Source organism: Dendrobates tinctorius, unplaced genomic scaffold (assembly GCF_039654945.1).
Source record: "Dendrobates tinctorius isolate UK_male_01 unplaced genomic scaffold, ASM3965494v1 ptg000018l, whole genome shotgun sequence".
In the NCBI taxonomy this organism is placed as follows: domain Eukaryota; kingdom Metazoa; phylum Chordata; class Amphibia; order Anura; family Dendrobatidae; genus Dendrobates; species Dendrobates tinctorius.
This window is the reverse complement of record NW_027361686.1, coordinates 11971179-11992293: the sequence shown is the minus strand read 5'-3', so window position 1 is coordinate 11992293 and position 21115 is coordinate 11971179. Positions and strand designations below refer to the sequence as shown.

Sequence of the window (21115 nt, the reverse complement as noted above, 5' to 3'; positions counted from 1 at the left end):
GCTCAGCAGTCAGTATCACACAGGATAGGATTAGATACACTGCTCAGCAGACAGTATCACACAGGATAGGATTAGATACACAGCTCAGCACACAGTATCACACAGAATAGTATGAGATACACAGCTCAGCAGACAGTATCACACAGAATATGATTAGATACATGGGTCTGCAGTCAGTATCACACAGGATAGGATTAGCTACACAGCTCGGCAGTCAATATCACACAGGATAGGATTAGATACACGGCTGAGCAGTCAGTAACACACATGACAGGATTAGGTACACGACTCAGCAGTCAGTATCACAAAGTATTGTTTAGATACACTGCTCAGCAGTCAGTATCACACAGGATAGGATTAGATACATGGCTCAGCAGTCAGTATCACACAGTATAGGATTAGATACACAGCTCAGCAGTCAGTATCACACAAGAGAGGATTAGACACACGGCTCAGCAGTCAGTATCGCACAGGATAGCATTAGATACATGGCTCAGCAGTCAGTATCACACAGGATAGGATTAGATGCACAGCTCAGCAGCCAGTATCACACAGGATAGGATTAGATGCACAGCTCAGCAGTCAGTATCACACAGGATAGGAATAGATACATGGCTCAGCAGACAGTATCTCACAGGATAAAATTATATACACAGCTGAGCAGTCAGTAACACACGATAGGATTAGGTACACGGCTCAGCAGTCAGTATCACACAGGATAGGGTTAGATACATGGCTCAGCAGATGGTATCACACAGGATAGGATTAGATACACGGCTCAGCAGTCAGTATCACACAGGATAGGATTAGATACACAGCTCAGCAATCAGTATCACACAGGATAGGATTAGATACACGGCTCAGCAGTCAGTATCACACAGGATAGGATTAGATACACGGCTCAGCAGTCAGTATCACACAGGATAGAATTATATACACGGCTCAGCAGTCAGTAACACAGTTAGCAGTCAGTAACATAGTTAATTTGTGTTGCAAATCTGTAGTGTTGAATATATGATGTGAAATGTTTTTATGTGCAATATAATCATTATAATTTGTTATAACTAGCCACAGTTGGTTACTATGCCCAGGCAACTCCGGGCTCTTCAGCTAGTCTAATATATAAAGCTCAATGTATGTGTGTATGTCCGGGATTGGCATCTACACCATCACAGCTACAGCCACAAAATTTTGCACAGTAACACGTCTGGACCCCGAGAGCGCCATAGGCTATGTTGTGAGGCAAAATTTTAACCCTGTGCGTTCCAATTCACCCAAAAAATTGGCCTATTATTCTTATCATTTCTATGGTGTTATCATCCTCCTGTAAAGCTGGAAATAACACAATTTATTACCGTGCCAACGCAGACCACCCTCTGACACAGACTGCAGGGGGAGCCCAGTATCACACAGGATAGGATTAGATACACGGCTCAGCAGTCAGTATCACACAGGATAGGATTAGATACACAGCTCAGTGCACAGTATCACACAGAATATGATTAGATACATGGTTCTGCAGTCAGTATCACACAGGATAGGATTAGCTGCTCGGCAGTCGGTATCACACAGGATAGGATTAGATACACGGCTGAGCAGTCAGTGACACATATGACAGGATTAGGTACGTGACTCAGCAGTCAGTATCACAAAGTATAGTTTAGATACACGGCTCAGCAGATGGTATCACACAGGATATTATTAGATACACTGCTCAGCAGACAGTATCACACAGGATAGGATTAGATACACAACTCAGCAGTCAGTATCACACAGGATAGGATTAGATACACTGCTCAGCAGACAGTATCACACAGGATAGGATTAGATACACAGCTCAGCACACAGTATCACACAGAATAGTATTAGATACACAGCTCAGCAGACAGTATCACACATAATATGATTAGATACATGGGTCTGCAGTCAGTATCACACAGGATAGGATTAGCTACACAGCTCGGCAGTCAATATCACACAGGATAGGATTAGATACTCGGCTGAGCAGTCAGTAACACACATGACAGGATTAGGTACACGACTCAGCAGTCAGTATCACAAAGTATAGTTTAGATACACGGCTCAGCAGATGGTATAACACAGGATAGGATTAGATACATGGCTCAGCAGTCAGTATCACACAGGATAGGATTAGATACACAGCTCAGCAGTCAGTATCACACAAGAGAGGATTGGACACACGGCTCAGCAGTCAGTATCACATAGGATTAGATACACAGCTCAGCAGTCAGTATCACACAGGATAGGATTAGATACACTGCTCAGCAGACAGTATCACACAGGATAGGATTAGATACATGGGTCTGCAGTCAGTATCACACAGGATAGGATTAGCTTCACGGCTCGGCAGTCAGTATCAGACAGGATAGGATTAGATACACGGCTGAGCAGTCAGTAACACACATGACAGGATTAGGTACACGACTCAGCAGTCAGTATCACAAAGTATAGTTTAGATACACGGCTCAGCAGATGGTATCACACAGGATAGTATTAGATACACTGCTCAGCAGTCAGTAACACACAATAGGATTAGATACACAGCTCAACAGAAAGTATCACACAGGAGAGGATTAGGTACACAGCTCAGCAGATATTATCACACAGGATAGGGTTAGATACACACATTGTTTAATAAAAGGCTCTAGAATGAGTCAAAAATAAAACACTATCGATACTTGGGTAATCGTTTAGTTAATTTGTGTTGCAAATCTGTAGTGTTGAATATATGATGTGAAATGTTTTTTATGTGCAATATAATCATTATAATTTGTTATAACTAACCACAGTTGGTTACTATGCCCAGGCAACGCCGGGCTCTTCAGCTAGTATATATGTAAAGCTGAGTGTAGAACCCCGCCCACTCCGCATAGCCACATTCACTATAATATCCCACATCATCCCATCAGCCAGAGCTACCGGACAACAACCCCTAATATCCCACATCGTCCCTTCAGCCAGAGCCACCGGACTACTACCCCTAATATCCTACATCGTCCCATCAGCCAGAGCCACTGGACTACTACTCCTAATATCTGTTGGGTACAAGTTGTAGGAAAGTTGGCAGGCAGCCAGCAGCTTCACTCTCTCCCAGCTGAATCCAGGCACGGAGCTCCACGAGGACAGAAAGACACCGGTCCCAGCTGATCGCAGTCTCCACACTGCTCCCAGCTCTGCCGAATCCTGTAGCTATGCAATGGTGAGTGAACCAAAGGGAGAATTAACAATTAAACGGGGAAAAAACTAAAAAACTCAGGAGCCTCATGCCAGAGCAGCCATCTCTCGGCGCTCCTCCTCTGGTCTGGATGAAAGGATTGATGCTGTGTCCTCATATATCAGTTTTTGTGAAGACACATTTATTCCATCCAAATCTGTCCACTTTTGGGGAAACCCAGCAGAAGTCTGGCAGCAGAGTTAAATGAATTCTACTGCAGATTTGAGGCAAGCTCTACACACAGTGGCTATTCATCTCTAAGCTCCTCAGTCTGTTCATATAAAGATCATTCATTGTGCAACACCCAAGTAGTGATCTCTGAGGCAGAGGTGATGCGCATCCTGAAGGGACTTAAGGTCAAAAAGGCACCTGGCCCTGATGGTGTATCTCCAATGTGTCTGAAAGTATGTGCTACCCAGCTTGCCCCTATACTGACAAATATATACAATGTGTCACTGAAAGAGTGCGTTGTACCTCAGTGTTGGAAAAATTCCACAATTATCCCTGTCCCCAAGAAAGTGGGATCCTCTGAGTTGAACAACTATAGACCAGTAGCACTCACATCTGTAGCTATGAAAGTCTTCGAAAGAATTATGATGTCCCACCTGATAAAATTCACGCAGAAGCTATGGGACCCGCTTCAGTTTGCCTATAAGGAGAATCGTTCGGCAAATGACACTGTCAATCTGGCACTGAAGTACATTTTGGATCATACAGATGAACGGCACTCATATGTCCGGATTCTTTTCATGGACATTAGCTCAGCGTTCAATACCATTGATCCGAATTTACTTCATAAGAAAATGGTAGCTCTTGGAGTCCCTCTCAACTTATGCTTGTGGATTTATAACTTCCTGACAGCCAGGATACAGAGTGTAAAAGTTGGACCATTCACTTCAGACACCTTGGTCACAAACATCGGGGCACCTCAGGGGTGTGTTTTGTCGCCGTTACTGTTTTCTCTCTATACGAATGATTGCATCTCTTCAGCAGACTCAGTAAAAATCTTGAAATTTGCCGATGATATGACACTGATTGGTCTCATCAGGGGAAATGCTGAAGACTTGTATCGGAGTGAGGTGGAAAGAATATGTGACTGGTGTAAAGCCAATAATCTTGTACTCAACACTAAAAAACTGCTGAGATGGTTGTGGATTTTAGGAAAGATCAACATGAGATACTTCCAATCTACATCCATGACAAAGTGGTTCTTATGGTCACAGAGACCAAATTCCTTGGTGTTATCATCTCTCATGATCTTAAATGGGGGAAAAACGTGGATGCTGTTATAAGAAAAGCACAACAGAGGATGTTCTTCCTGCGTCAGCTGAAAAGATATGGTTTGTCTAAGAATCTGCTGATCTTATTCTTTAATGCTGTCATCAGACCTGTGATTTGTTCCTCTCTGATAGTCTGGTATGGGGGAGCCACTGCGCATGACAAACTCCGCTTACAAAGGACTTTCAGAACAGCAGAGAGAATTATAGGTTCCCCCTGCCTAAAATCCAGGATCTTTATGATAAGAGTATTCGATCCCACGCATTGAAAATTTCATCCGATCCCTCTCACCCGGGACACTCCTCATTCCAACTACTCCCTTCAGGACGTCGCTTCAGAGTCCCCAAATGCAGCACCAACCGCCATATGAACAGCTTCTATCCACTCTCTGTTCAACAATTAAATCGTCATGTGTAGACTATATACTGTATCTGTCTTGTTAGATGTTACTTGTTGTATCTGTTGTTATATATTATGTTGCCTCTTTGCCACAAAGAATTCCTTGTATATATGTAATATGTACTTGGCGATAATAAATTTGATTGATTGATATCCCACATCATCCCGTCAGCCAGAGCCACCGGACTACTGCCCCTAATATCCCACATCATTCCATCAGCCAGAGCCACTGGACAACTACCACTAATATCCCTCATCATTCCGTCAGCCAGAGCCACCGGACTACTACCCCTTATAGCCCACATCTTCCCATCAGCCTGGAGTCAGAACCAGAGCGCTAAGTGTAACGGTCCTAACTTCCATACCGGGGATCGTCCCATCAGCCAGAGCCACCGGACTACTACTCCTAATATCCCACATCGTCCCATCAGCCAGAGCTACCGGACAACTACCCCTAATATCCCACATCATCCTGTCAGCCAAAGCCACTGGACAACTACCCCTAATATCCTACATCATTCCATCAGCCAGAGCCACCGGACAACTACCACTAATATCGCACATCATCCCGTCAGCCAGAGCCACCGGACTACTACCTCTAATATCCCACATCGTCCCATCACCCAGAGCCACCGGACTACTACCCCTAATATCACACATCATCCCGTCAGCCAGAGCCACCGGACTACTACCCCTAATATCACACATCATCCCGTCAGCCAGAGCCACCGGACTACTACCCCTAATATCCCACATTATTCCATCAGCCAGAGCCACTGGACAACTACCCCTAATATCCCACATCATTCCGTCAGCCAGAGCCACTGGACTACTACCCCTAATATCTCACATCATTCCGTCAGCCAGAGCCACTGGACTACTACCCCTAATATCTCACATCATCCCGTCAGCCTGGTGTCAGAACCAGAGCACTGAGTGGATTTGCCCTGACTTCCATACCAATGATCCTTTTATTAGAAGCCTGAGGTGAGAATCAGAGCGCTGAGGGATAACTTCCATACCGGAGATCCCTTTAAGAGAGGCCTGGGCTCAGTTCCAAAGCGCTAAGTGGATTTGCCCTAACTTCCATACCGGGAATCCCTTTAAGAGAGCCTGGGATCAGAACCAGAGCGCTGAGTGGATTTGCCCTGACTTGCATACCAATGATCCCTTTAATAGAACCCTGGGGTCAGAATCATAGCCCTGAAGGATGTGCCCTAACTTCATACAGGAGATCTGTTTAAGAGAGCCTAGGGTCAGTACCAAAGCATTTGAAGGCAATTGCCCTTACTTCCATACCGGATATCCCTTTAAGGAAGGCCTGGGGTCAGTACCAAAGCGCAGAGTGGATTTGCCCTAAATTCCATACCAGTGATCCCTTTAAGAGACCCTGGGGTCAGAACCACAGAGCTGAGTGGAACAGTCCTAACGTCCATACCGGAGATCCCTTTAAGAGAGGCCTGGGGTCAAAACCAAAGCGCTGGATGGATTTGCTCTGACTTCCATACCAATGATCCCTTTAAGAGGGAAAATGTACCTATATGATGGAGGATGTGTATATGGGCACCACAGGAGGGGGGGGATTCATTTCTGTCATGTGCTCTCTGCTCCTTTCAGGGGGGCAGACAATGGCTGGGAGCTTATGTTCCCAGGTATGCTAGGTTTCTCCCACCATGTCATGCTGAGGTGTTGTCAAGTGGGAAAACTTGCTCATAGCAATCAATCACAGCTCAGCTTCTTTTAACGAGCTCTGGTGAAATGAGAGATGCTTAGTGATTGGTTGCAAGGAAAACTGTTGTTCATAGCAACCAATCATAGCTCAGCTTTAGTGTTGAGCGATACCTTCCGATATCGTGAAATATCGGATTGGATCGTACCGATACCCAAAAAGTATCAGATATCGCCAATTCCGATACAGGAAACCAATGCAAGTCAATGGGACAGAAATATCGGAATTAAAATAAACCCTTTCTTTCCTTGTAGGTTAATTCTACATGAAGAAAAACAACTAAGAATAATGTAGAATGTATTGGGGGAGGTGGAGGAGACATTAAAGGCATAGAGGTTTAGCCCAATCAAATGGAATAGCAGGAATAATTTTTTTTTTAAGACATTCGGAGTTGCAAAGATATTGACTATGTTAACCTTTTTTATATTTTGTCAGGTATGTATGTTTCACTACTTCCATGCTCTTCACCTTCTTTTTTATTTCTCCCAAACTTTCTCCTTCATGATCCTCAGCAGCAGCAGATTACACCTTCCTTTCTGCCTGTCACAAAAGATTTACAACAGGATTTGTCCGCGTTCAGTTTGGCCTGCAGCAGCAGGCATTTTCCAGGGGCACCACGAGGCGGAACCCCCATACACTGCTTAGTCTTCTTCTGCTTATAATTTAGATAACATCTTTTGCTCTGATTTTTAGTCTTATGCTTAATGTTCTTCTGCTTCTTGGTCTTCTGTCTCTTGTTGTTCTGCATCTTGGTGATTGTCTTCATGTTCTTTGTCCTCTTCATCTTCTTCAGGGTCATCTTTTTGGTCTTTGGGGTGATCTTCAGGGTCGTCGTCTGCAGGGTCATCGTCTTTGGGGTCGTTGTCGTCTTTGGGGTGGTCTTCAGGGTCGTCGTCTTCAGGGTCATCGTCTTAGATGTCGTCGTCGTCTTCTTCGGGGAGGTCTTCAGGGTCGTTGTCTTCAGGGTCGTTGTCAGGGAGATCCAGAGTGATTACCAAAAACCATTTCAAAAAGCTTGAACTTGGAAATGTATCAGAAGGTTCAAAAAGGCTGAGGAACTGCCGAGAACCAGCTGACGGTACAGGAACCCGGATGGGTAGCAGAAGGAACAAGAGCCAATGGCACTACCGAGGACCAGCTGACAGTACTGGAACCCCGTTACTAAGCAGGAGGTACCTGTGCTAGAAAACACTACCAAGGACCAGCAGACGTTGCTGGAATTCGGATACCGAGATGGAGGCACCTAAGCCAAAGGCACTGCCGAGAACCAGCTGACGGTGCTGGAACCCGGAGGGGCAGCAGAAGGTACCCCTGAAAAACAACGTTGCAAGGCCGAGAATCGGACGCAGTTACCGAAACCCACAGTCCTACAGGGGGTGCTTGTCCTATTGGCACTACGGAACCAGCCTTTATTGCCACATCCCGCAGCCCACATAGGAAGCACCTAAACTGCAGGCATCATAGAGTCGGCTACCCCGACCACAACCCGACGGGACAACGTATTGGTGCCAAAGTGACGTTGACACTTCCCGGAGACAGCTGGCGTGCTGGAACCAGGCTGGGCAGGAGGGAGTACCCGTGCCAAAGACATTGCCGAGAACCAGCTGACGGTGCTGGAAACCGGAGGGGTAGCAGAAGCTACAAGAGCCAATGGCACTACCGAGGACCAACTGACGGTGCTGGAACCCGGTTACTAAGCAGGAGGTACCGGTGCTAGAAAACACTACCAAGGACCAGCAGACGTTGCTGGAACTCTGATACCGAGATGGAGGCACCTAAGCCAAAGGCACTGCCGAGAACCAGCTGACGGTACTGGAACACGGAGGGGTAGCAGAAAGTACCCCTGAAAAACAAAGTTGCAAGGCCGCGAGCCGGCCGCAGTTACCGAAACCCATAGTCCTACAGGGGGTGCTTGTCCTATTGGCACTACGGAACCATCCTTTATTGCCAGATCTTGCAGCCCACATAGGAAGCACCTAAACTGCAGGCACCATAGAGTCGGCTAACTCGACCGCAACACGACAGGACAATGTATTGGTGCCAAAGTGACGTTGACACTACCCGGAAACAGCTGGTGTGCTGGAACCAGGCTGGGCAGGAGGGAGTACCTGTGCCAAAGACACTTCTGAGCAGCAACTGGCGGTGTTGGAGCCCAGGGATTACAGAAGAAACAGAGTGTAGCCAGAGGCCTAATTGGAGCAAGTTTAAAATCTGGAGTAGTGTGAATGTGGACAGAACAGGCGAAATTGCCGGACACACAGCAGAGGATCAACTGCCGTTACAGAGCCCCACTAACACTGGAGCATGTGTTGACTGTGCAGACGGCACTTCTGAGCAGCAACTGGCGGTGTTGGAGCCCAGGGTCATTCATGGAGTAGGCTAAGGCCTAATTGGAGGAAGTTTAAAATCAGTTGTAGTGAGAATGTGGAGGGAGCAGGAGATATTGCCGGACACACAGTAGGGGAGCAGCTGGCGTTACTGAACCCCACTAACACAGGAGCTAGTGTTTTTCTCTGTGCAGACAGCACTTCTGAGCAACAACTGGCGGTGTTGGAGCCCAGGGTCAATCATGGAGTAGGCTGAGGCCTAATTGGAGCAAGTTTAAAATCAGTTGTAGTGTGAATGTGGAGGGAGCAGGAGATATTGCCGGACACACAGCAGCGGAGCAGCTGCCGTTACTGAACCCCACTAACACAGGAGCTAGTGTTTTTCTCTGTGCAGACGGCACTTCTGAGCAACAACTTGCGGTGTTGGAGCCCAGGGTCAAACATGGAGTAGGCTGAGGCCTAATTGGATCAAGTTTAAAATTAGTTGTAATGGGAATGTGGAGGGAGCAGGAGATATTGCCGGACACACAGCAGGGGAGCAGCTGAAGTTACTGAACTCCGCTAATACAGGAGCTAGTGTTTTTCTCTGTGCAGACAGCACTTCTGAGCAACAACTGGCGGTGTTGGAGCCCAGGTTCAATCATGGAGTAGGCTTAGGCCTAATCTGAGCAAGTTTAAAATCAGTTGTAGTGTGAATGTGGAGGGAGCAGGAGATATTGCCGGACACACAGCAGGGGAGCAGCTGGCGTTACTGAACCCCACTAACACAGGAGCTAGTGTTTTTCTCTGTGCAGACGGCACTTCTGAGCAGCAATTGGCGGTGTTGGAGCCCAGGTTCAATCATGGAGTAGGCTGAGGCCTAATCTGAGCAAGTTTTAAAATCAGTTGTAGTGTGAATGTGGAGGGAGCAGGAGATATTGCCGGACACACAGCAGGAGAGCAGCTGGCGTTACTGAACCCCACTAACACAGGAGCTAGTGTTTTTCTCTGTGCAGACGGCACTTCTGAGCAGCAACTGGCGGTGTTGGAGCCCAGGGTCAATCATGGAGTAGGCTAAGGCCTAATTGGTAAACAGCACAAACCCAGTAAATAGTAACGGCAAAAACTCAAATTAGAATCCATAAACAACAAGAATAAGTATAAATTGCCCAAAAATTAACAATTTTATTGAATACAAAGATAAAAATTACACACAAGGGTGACTGCTATCCAAAGCAGGAGCCATATTGCACTAGTGCCCGATTAACCAAATGCAAATACAGATATAAAACAATTACAAATATTGATCAGAGTGGTATGTAATTTGCTACATCTAGCTTAATGGCCAAAAGAGAACAGCGCGAATGCTACTGAACTCACAGTACTTTCCACAGTGGATATACACATGACCACTCCGTGATCACATATCAGTTACTGAAGGAGCCCAAACATGAGCACTATGTATAAAGCAAATGTAAAAACATACTAACAATATGGTACGGACACTTACAAGTTGTAAGTAATGGCGCTGGCTTCCCACTCGCGAGTGGGAAGCCAGCGCCATTACTTACAACTTGTAAGTGTCCGTACCATATTGTTAGTATGTTTTTACATTTGCTTTATACATAGTGCTCAAGTTTGGGCTCCTTCAGTAACTGATATGTGATCACGGAGTGGTCATGTGTATATCCACTGTGGAAAGTACTGTGAGTTCAGTAGCATTCGCGCTGTTCTCTTTTGGCCATTAAGCTAGATGTAGCAAATTACATACCACTCTCTGATCAATATTTGTAATTGTTTTATATCTGTATTTGCATTTGGTTAATCGGGCACTAGTGCAATATGGCTCCTGCTTTGGATAGCAGTCACCCTTGTGTGTAATTTTTATCTTTGTATTTTTGTATTCAATAAAATTGTTAATTTTTGGGCAATTTATACTTATTCTTGTTGTTTATGGATAAGGCCTAATTGGATCAAGTTTAATATCTGATTTTGGGATGAATGTGGAGGGAGCAGGAGATATTGCCGGACACACAGCAGGGGAGCAGCTGGCGTTACTGAACCCCACTAACACAGGAGCTATTGTTTTTCTGTGCAGATGGCACTTCTGAGCAGCAACTGGCAGTGTTGGAGCCCAGGGATTACAGTTCAGGTGGTAAAAACATGAACACAACAGGAGACCTGGATACTGTTGCCAACTAATTATTTATTCTGGAAGAGGGCTGGCAAATTCCGGCGAGATCCAGGCCTTGTTCATTTTCAGAAAAGTCAGCTGGTCAATGTTATCGGAGGATAGTCGCGTGCGATGGTCTGTTGGTACACCACCTGCGGCACTAAAGATGCGTTCCGATAATACACTAGCAGCAGGGCAAGCCAGCACCTCCAATGCATACTGGCTAAGCCCTGGCCATGTATCCAGCTTATAGACTCAAAACTTTCTTGAAGGGGGAAGAGCCATCTGGGAGTATACTGAGAGGGCAAGACATGTAGTCTGTCACCATCTGACGGAAATGTTGCCTCCTGCTGACTGGAGCCGTCTGTGATGGTGTAGACAATTGTGGCGGACACACAAAACTTTGCGACATTTGGGCCATAGTGGTCTTGCCTTGTACTGAGGCGCTGCCTCTTTGTGCTGAGTTTCCTCCACTGCCTCGACGCACAGAGCTGCTTTGTAAAGCACTAGCACTGCTGTCGGGTGGAATGGAAAACATGATGGAATGCACCAGTGTGTCTTGGTACTGCTGCATTTTACGCTCCCGGTTCAACGGTGTTATGAGGCTTTGTAAGTTGTACCGGTAGCGAGGATCTAGGAGGGTGTACACCCAATAATCAGCCATGTTGAGAATGTGAGCGGTCGTTTCTCAGGCACTGCAGCATGAAATCAACCATGTGCTGCAGACTCCCAACAGGCCAAGAAGCGCTGTCCCTTGCTTGAGGCGTCATCTCTGCCTGCTCTGCATCACCCCACCCTCGCTCTGCATACTGACTACTAGAGCATTGTGTACCTCCCTCCTCTGGAGAGATGACTTCCTCCTCCATTGACTCCTCCTCATCCTCACAAAGTGTCCCCTGCCTAGGCCTTTGTGAGGAACCACGTTGCGCAGACTGCCCAGAAGCAGATGGCATTTGTGACTCCTCATCCTCCACCTCTTCCAAAACATCCTCCCTTAGTGTTTACAGTGTTTTTTGAAGCAGGCAGATAAGGGGGACAGTCACACTGACTAGTGCATCATCTGCACTCACCATCCGCGTGGAATCATCGAAGGCACGCAAAACGTGGCAGATGTCCTTCATAGAGGCCCAGTCAGTGGTGGTGAAGTGTGACCGGCGCACAGTGCGACTTGTTTGCGCCTGATGCAGCTGGTAATCCATTTCTGCTGCCTGCTGCTCACACAACCGCTCCAACATATGTAACGTTGAATTACACCTGGTGGGTAGGTCTCATATGATGCGATGTTCCGGAAGGCGGAATCGACGCTGCAGAGCTGCAATGCGCGATTTTGCCATGCTGGAACGCCGCAAATGAGTGCACTCTATGCGGACCTTGTGTAGCAGTGCATCAAGATCCGGATAGTCCCTCAAAAAACTCTGCACGACCAAGTTAAGCACATGTGTCAGACATGGGATGTGAGTGAGGTTGCCTAGGCCCAGAGCTGCCACAAGATTTCGGCCATTGTCACACACTACCAAGCCTGGCTGGAGATTCGCTGGCACAAACCACACGTCGCTCTCCTGCTTGATGGCATTCCAGAGCTCCTGCGCTGTGTGGCTTCTATTCCCCAAAGAAATTAATTTCAGTACAGCCTGTGGACGTTTGGCCACGGCTGTGCTCATATTGGTTGTAACAGGTAAGCGTTCACGGGTCCATGTGGAGGTAGACCATGACGGCTTCTGCAGCGCTGATTCTGAGGAACTGGAGTATGAGGAGGAGTCAATGTGTACAGACTGGATTCCTGCAATCATTGTAGTTGGCAGAACACGTACAGCGCCACTCTCAAGATCTGTACCCGGCTCCACAACATTTACCCAATGGGCAGTGAGGGAAAGTTATCGTCCCTGTCCATGGTTACTGGTCCACGCATCGGTGGTCAGGTGGACCTTGCTACTGACGGCGTTTAGTAGCGCATGTTTAATTTTTCCCTCCACATGCTTTTGCAGGGCAGGGACGGCTTGCCTGCTGAAATAAAAGCAGCTGGGCACATTGTATTGTGGGACTGCCAATGCCATGAAGTTACGGAAGGTGTCAGTCTCCACCAGCCTGAACGAGAGCATTTCAAGGGCCAATAGTTTTGCAATGCCAGCATTCAGAGCCTGTGCTCGGGGATGGTTTGCCGAGTATGGCCACCTTTTCTCCCATGCCTGTGCTACCGATGGCTGTAGAGTGGCCTGGGAGTGTGAGGATGACAGGGATTGTGGTGCTGTGGGTGTAATTACACTGTCTCTGTACAACGGTGCCAGAGGTTCTTCCATGGCGATCCTGTGAGGAAGCCGAACCAGCTGTGTGTGAGCTGGAGGAAGAGGCTACAACATGAGCTGAAGAGGTGGTAGAAGGTGCTGTAGGTTGGCCTACGTCTTCTGTGTGTCTTTGTAACTCCACCACGTTCTGGGTCCACACATGTTTCCACATATTTGTGGTATTGAGGTTGCTGACACTTTTCCCTCTTTTGACTTTCTGATTACACAACTTGCATTTGACAAAGCAAATGTCATCTGCAACTGTCAAAAAAGGACCACGCACTGCAAGTTCTGGGAGCACCCGTTTTGGGTTTTGGAAGAGGAATGCTCCTAATGGGTGCCGAAGTGGAGGCGACAGGCAACCAAGTCTGCCCCCTCCCTCTCCGTCCTACAAAGCTGCGCATAAAGGACTGTTCCCTGTTAAAACTGGGGGATGCTGAGTCACTGGTGCCCGCAGCAGGCACAGAATCCCCACGTCCTCTCCCTGCTGAAACTCCACACCCACAACCACGTGCCTTACTCCCTGCCTTCTTAATCTTGGTCGACTGATAAAGATAGGCAGAAAAGTACTAAGTGCTTAGTGTGCTTATTCCTGAACAGCTGCTAACAGGTATAAGAAACACTAATTTTATAAAGTGTGTGGACTACACTTTAATATGAGCTAATGTGGTCTACACAACTGTAGAGTGGAGTGTTTGGTGAACTTTATTTACGTGTTTTTTTTTTTTTTTCAAAAAAACAAAACACAAAGGATGTGACCAAAGATGTAAAAGCGATAGTATTACAAACTTTTTGGAGCTATTACAATGCAGGAAGGTAACCTACAATGCAATAGATGAGGCTCCAAAAAATAGGCTAATACAAATCTGGCTGGGGCTGCAGGGCACAAGCCAGCAAAAGGCTCCTCTATCTACTCCTATATAGTGTTTGCAACCAATCTAGCTGGATACAGATAGAAGCACACTAATAGGAGAAATTCAGGAAAAATAAGCAGCACTAAAGCAAAAAAGGACAATGTATGAGGCAGTGACGCACGCTGAGCGGACTACAACCAGAGGTGGCTGCAGAACACACTACAGCGTGAGCTGCACTCATACACAGAGACCTCACAGACAGCCGTGAACAGTGCAGAGAACTGTGCACTAGCACTGAAAGGCTGCAGAAAGGCTCCGCTATCTACTCCTATATAGTGTTTGCAACCAATGTAGATGGATACGGATAGATGCACACTAATAGCAGAAATCAGTAAAAATGAGCAGCAATAAAAAAAAAATATGTATGAGGCAGTGACGCACGCTAAGCAGCCTACAACCAGAGGTGGCTGCAGAACACACTACTCCGTGAGCTGCATTCACACACACAGACTTTGCAGACAGCTGTGAACAGCGCTGCAAGGCAAAAGAAAGTTTCACACATGGGTTGCTAAAGTAGCCTGGGTAAAGCACAATATAGCAAATCGCTATCTCTAACTGTCCCTCAGAGTCAGAAGAGCAGCGTCCTGTCCCTAACTGAATTCACAGCAGAGTGAACCCAAAATGGCGGCGGCTTTTATAGTGCATCATTACATCATTTCAGCAGCCAATCTCAGCCATGCCATTAGTTAGCATGCCTACATGCCTAACAGGATGTGCCCACACTTCTTAAGATTCCTCATTGGCTGAATCAAATCAAACTGGCTCATAGCATAATGGGAACTTCCGATTCCGGTATTCGATATGCAAAAAGTATCGGAACTCAGTATAGGAATTCCGATACCGCGAATATCGGCCGATACCCGATATTTGTGGTATCGGAATGCTCAACACTACTCAGCTTCTTTTGAACAGCTCTGTTGAAATGAAAGATGCTTCGTGATTGGTTGGTGATACACACATTCAGTTTTATATATAGAGATGGGGCAAATGGGAGGTGATTTGGATTTTTACGGTATATTTTTTTTAATATTTTTAAAAACTTTTTTTTTTACTTTTTGCATGCTTCAATAGTCTCCATGGCAGACTAGAAGCTGCCACAACCCGATCTCCTCTGCTTCACACAGGTGATGATCAGATCGCCTGTATATAGCAGAAATGCTCACTTGCTATGTGCGTCGACAAGCGGGCAGGGATCATAAACCTGTGGTTGTCATGCCGACCCATCGATGACTCGTGATCATGTGATGGGGTCACCAATGGGCGGGATTAGTGACGTGCTTCACATTAAATGCTGCTGTCAGCTATTGACAGCGGCATTTAATGAGTTAACAGCTGCGGGTGGATCGCAATTCCATCGGCGGCCTTTAGGGGCACATGTCAGCGGGATAAGTGCAGCCTTGAAAGGATTTTTAAGAAAAGGCCATTCACAAACTTGGGGGAGATTCGCAAGGAGTGGACTGCTGCTGGAGTCATTGCTTCAAGAGTCACCATACACAGAAGTATCCAGGACATGGGCTACAAGTGTCGAATTTCTTATGTCAAGCCACTCTTGACCAATAGAAGCGTCTTACCTGGGCCAAGGAAAGAAAAGAACTGGACTGTTGCTCAGTGGTCCAAGGTGTTGTTTTCAGATGAAAGTAAATTTTTCATTTCATTTGGAAATCAAGATCCCAGAGTCTGGAGGAAGAGTGGAGAGCCACACAATGCAAGCTGCTTGAGGTCTAGTGTGAAATTTCTACAATCAGTGATGGTTTGGTGAGCCATGTCACCTGCTGGTGTAGGTCCACTGTGTTTTATCAAAACCAAAGTCAGAGCAGCCGTCTACCAGGAAATTTTAGAGCACTTCATGCTCTCTGCCAACAAGCTTTTTGGAGATTGAAATTTCAGCTCCAGCAGGACTTTGCTCCAGGACGGGACTATGGGGGGTCTTCATATGGCTCTGATTAGGTTTTCATCTGTATGGCTTCTGACAGGTCACTGATCCTTCAGTGACCTACCCCCTATTTTGCATAATGAATATTATACAGGTGTTTCTAACAAAATTATGATATCATCAAAAAGTTCATTTATTTCAGTTCTTCAATACAAAAAGTGAAGCTCGTATATTACATAGTCATTACAGTGATCTACTTCAAGTGTTTATTTCTGTTAATGTTGATGATTATGACTACAGCCAATGAACACTCAAAAGTCATTATCTCAGTAAATTACAATACTTTATAACACCAGCTTGAAAAATTATTTTAAAATCCGAAATGTTGGCCTACTAAAATGTATATGTCGAGTAAATGCAATCAATACTTGGTCGGGGCTCATTTTGCATCAATTACTGCATGTCACGATCTCTACTCTGTTCCTGTCTGATATGTTACTTTGTCTAGGGGTTGTGCTGGGTTTGTGCTGCATCACCTGTGTTCACTTTCCTTGATTAGTCTTCTACTTTAGCACGCTAGCTCCTTCACTCTGTCAATCGTACACTTGCTGTTGCCTGTGTAAGTCTGATCACTCTGTGCTCTGCACCTGACCCAGCCTGACTTTATTTCCTTTCTGGACTTAGACTATTTGCATGTGACCTGACTTCTCTTTTGCCTGCTCCCTGTAAACTATATTGCCTTACTGGTTTTCCTGACCCCAGCTCGTGAATTAGATTTCGTCTCTGACTACCCCTTGTTGTACTGCGCCATTTCCTGGACCTGACCTCGGATCGTTTGACCTCCCTTTACTTATCCAATAAATAATTACTATCTGTTATAGTAGTCTTTCTCTCCATTTTTGGGACTTATTACTATAGTGACTCGCGTCACACTGCATCAGTGCGGTGTGGCATGGCGGCGATCAGCCTGTGGTAATGTTGAAATGTTATGGAAGCCAAGGTTGCTTTGATAGCAGCCTTCAGGCCGTCTGCATTGTTGGATCTGGTGTTTCTCATCTTCCTCTTGCTAATACCCCATAGATTCACTATGGGGTTAAGGTCAGTCGAGTTTGCTGGCCAATCAAGCACAGTGATACTGCTGTTTTTAAAACAGGAATTGGCACTTTTGGCAGTGTGGACAGGTGCCAAGAACTGCTGGAGAATGAAGTTTCCATCTCTAAAAAGCTTGTCGGCAGAGCGAAGCCTGGTAGATGGCTGCGCTGACTTTGGTCTTAATAAAACACAGTGAACCTACACCAGCAGATGACATGGCTCCCCAAACCATCACTGATTGTGGAAACTTAACACTAGACCTCAAGCAGCTTGGATTGTGTGCCTCTCCACTCTTCCTCCAGACTCTGGGACCTTGATTTCCAAATAAAATGCAGAATTTACTTTCCTTGTGGAGTGTGTCAATGACTGCCTTCTGGACATCTGTCAAGTCATCAGTCTTCCCTGTGATTGTGGAACCTACTGAAATAGACTAAGTGACATTTTTAAATGCTTAGAAAGCCTTTGCAGGTGTTTTTTGTTAATTTTTCTAATTTACTGAGATAATGACTTTTGGGTTTTCATTGGCAGTAATCCATAATCATCAACATTGTGAGAAATAAACACTTGAAATAGATCACTGTGTAATGACTCTATAACATATACGAGTCACTTTTTGTATTGAAGAAATGAAATAGATTAAGTTTTGTTGATATTCTAATTTTGTGAGAAGCACCTGTATATGGACAATGTTCATGTGTGAGTCTTCAGCAAATGTAGATCAGACTAAACGCTGACTTGCTAAAGTCAATTAGCCAATTCACGTTTGATTGATGAAATAAGTTTTACATAGTATGTCTAAATACAGCCTTTCTGCAAATGTTCATCTCATTTTAAGTTATCAGATTTTAAAATGAATCTCTTCAAGTACATCCCATGTGTGCAGGTGTATAGAGAAGGCTAAGCAGCTGAGCCAAACTTCTGATAGAACAGGCACCTGAATCTAAGGCTAAGTTCACACGTAGCGGAACTCTCGCGGAAATTACCGCGAGAGTTCCAGAATTCCATTCCGCTGGAAAATCGCATTTTAAATTCCCGCGATTTTCCCGCGGAAAAGCTAGCATTTTGCAAGCGTAATTAGCTTGCAAAATGCTAGCGTTTTCCAAGCGATCTGTAGCATTGCTTGGAGAACTGATTGACAGGTTGGTCACACTCGTCAAACATAGCGTTTGACAAGTGTGACCAACTTTTTACTACTGAGGCCGCCTATGCAGCATCAGTAGTAAAAGATAAAATGTAAAAAATAATAAAAGAAATAAAAAATGGTGTTATTCTTACCTTTCCGACGTCCCGCGCAGCCTTCCCGCCTCTCTCCACGCTCTCGTTCCCAGTAATCCTTTGCGAAAATGCCCGCGATGACATCCGTTCTCGCGGGATCGCGACGTCTCGCGCTAATTCGCGATGACGTCGCGCGAATGACCGCGAGACTTCGCGATCCCGCGAGAACGGACGTCATCGCGGGCATTTTCGCAAAGGATTACTGGGAACGAGAGCGTGGAGAGAGGCGAGAATGCTGCGCGGGACGTCGGAAGGTAAGAATAACACCATTTTTTATTTTAAATTCTATTTTTTACAGGGATATGGTACCCAAAGCCCGGAGGACAGTCTCCTCTTCTCCGGACCGTGGGTACCATCCGCAATTGTTCTGCTTACTTTTCGCATGGTGTGCACAGCCACATGCGGGAAGTAAGCGGAACAATGCATTCCTATGGGTGCGGGATCGCCGTGATTCTGCAAAATTAATGAGCATGCTGCGTTTTTTACCGCAAAGCGATTCCGCCGCGGTAAGAACCGCAGCATTAGCACAGCATTGCAGAATCCCATAGGAATGCATGGGATGCTTATTTTTCATGTTTTCACGGCAAAATCGCGTGGTAATGCGAAAAAAACGCCACGTGTGAACTCAGCCTAACTGCAACAATCAGAAATAGTTAAAACCAGTGATCAGACCTATTTGTATGCTGCTTTCAATTTCTAACACTCAAACTTAAGTGGTTCTAAACTGTGTGGGCAAATTGCCAAATGCCCCCTCCCTCACCCCCTCAATCTCCATGACACAACTGCAGGGTGCCCATAGGTTACCTACTAAAGACCCCAAACGCCATATTGGGCTGAGTCTGAGAGTGATAGATCTTTTTTTTTTTCAATAAAAATATTGCAATACCAAATAATTTCATTTTATATTGCGAGGAATAGCAGTTCCAAGTCCCTTAGAAGGACAAAAAAGTGTTAACATTTTTTTTAAGAAAGAAAATTGAAAAACTGTTAGTTTAAATTAAAGTTAACAAAGCAAGCATATTTAATTTTGTCACATCCGTAATAGTCAGATCTATGAAAATATAGAATAAATTAACCCCTAAAAAATATCAAAATATGCCTCCAACAAATGCAATTAAAAGCAATCACAACTTACCCTATAATGATACTAAAAAAGATTACAGCTTGCCCTGCAAAAAAGATGTGCTCATACATATCTTAAGTTCTTAATTTTCTAAAACCATGGATGTATGGAAGTACAAAAAAAAACTATATATGTTTGGTATTGAGAGAATTTTTCTGACCTGCAGAATCATATTGCCATTTTTACTACACAATGAAGAAAACCTATAAACAAAACTCAAACAATGGAGGGATTGTATTTATTTCTCACCATCTCACCCCACTCTAAAGTTTTTTCTTTTTTTAACATTATATGATAAAACTAGCTGAAGAGCCTGGCGCTGCCCGGGCATAGTAACTAACTGTGGTTAGTTATAACAAATTATAATTATCCTCCATCCCATAGTCCCGTGCCCATATACCCATCATACATATCCACAATCCCATAGGCCCGTGCCCATATACCCATCATACATATCCTCCATCTCATATTTGAGTGCCCATATACCCATCACACATCCTCCATCCCATAGTCCCATGCCCATATACCCATCATACATATTCTCCATCCCATAGTCCCATGCCCATATACCCATCAAACATCCTTCATCTAATAGTCCAATGCCCATATACCCATCATACATATCCTCCATCCCATAGTCCCGTGCCCATATACCCATCATACATATCCTCCATCCCATAGTCCCGTGCCCATATACCCATCATACATATCCTCCATACCATAGTCCAGTGCCCATATACCCATCACACATCCTCCATCTCATAGTCAACCATTATGACATCATAATGAGCGGTGAGGCTTGCAACCTATGATGACATCAGCGTCGCCATGGCAACCATTGTGACATCATAATGAGGGGTGGGGCTTGATACGCATACACTGTTTCCCCATTATGTAGATAGGGGCATTATGACATCATAATGAGGGGCGGGGCTTGACACACACACATTTTCCCCAGTATGTAGATAGGGGCAAAATTGTTTGGTGAATTGGAACGCGCAGGGTTTAAATTTCATTAAAAAAAGGTTATGACCCTTAGGAGAATTGACAGAAAAAAAGGAAACACAAAAAATTAAAAATGGCTCCAACACGACGGGTAAAAACTCTTAGGCCGGGGTCACACTAGCGATTAAATCGGACGAATGCAATGCGATAAAAAATCGCATTGCATTTGTCCCAATGTTATTCTATGGTGCTGCTCCCATCATGCGTTTTTCTATCGGATCCGTTCCTCGGACCGAGACAATCGTAGCATGCTGCGATTGTCACCGATTTTTGGATCGGATTCGACAATGCAAGTCTATGGATGCGATTAAAAATCGCATTGAAAACGCACCACACTTGTGACTTGCGATCAAATCGCAAGACTTCTCCAGGTCATCATGAAAGAGCATCATGCATTGGCATTGGATGTCAGTTTGATGCTTAGATGCGAA

The 21115-nt window shown here is 45.3% G+C and overlaps 1 protein-coding gene across 1 annotated transcript in view; it reads left to right on the top strand.

The window, feature by feature from the left end:
• DRC12 (dynein regulatory complex subunit 12 homolog) overlaps nucleotides 1-21115 on the top strand; it is a 162190-nt gene that overhangs the window by 78611 nt on the left and 62464 nt on the right. The gene's annotated exons all lie outside the window — the stretch shown is intronic.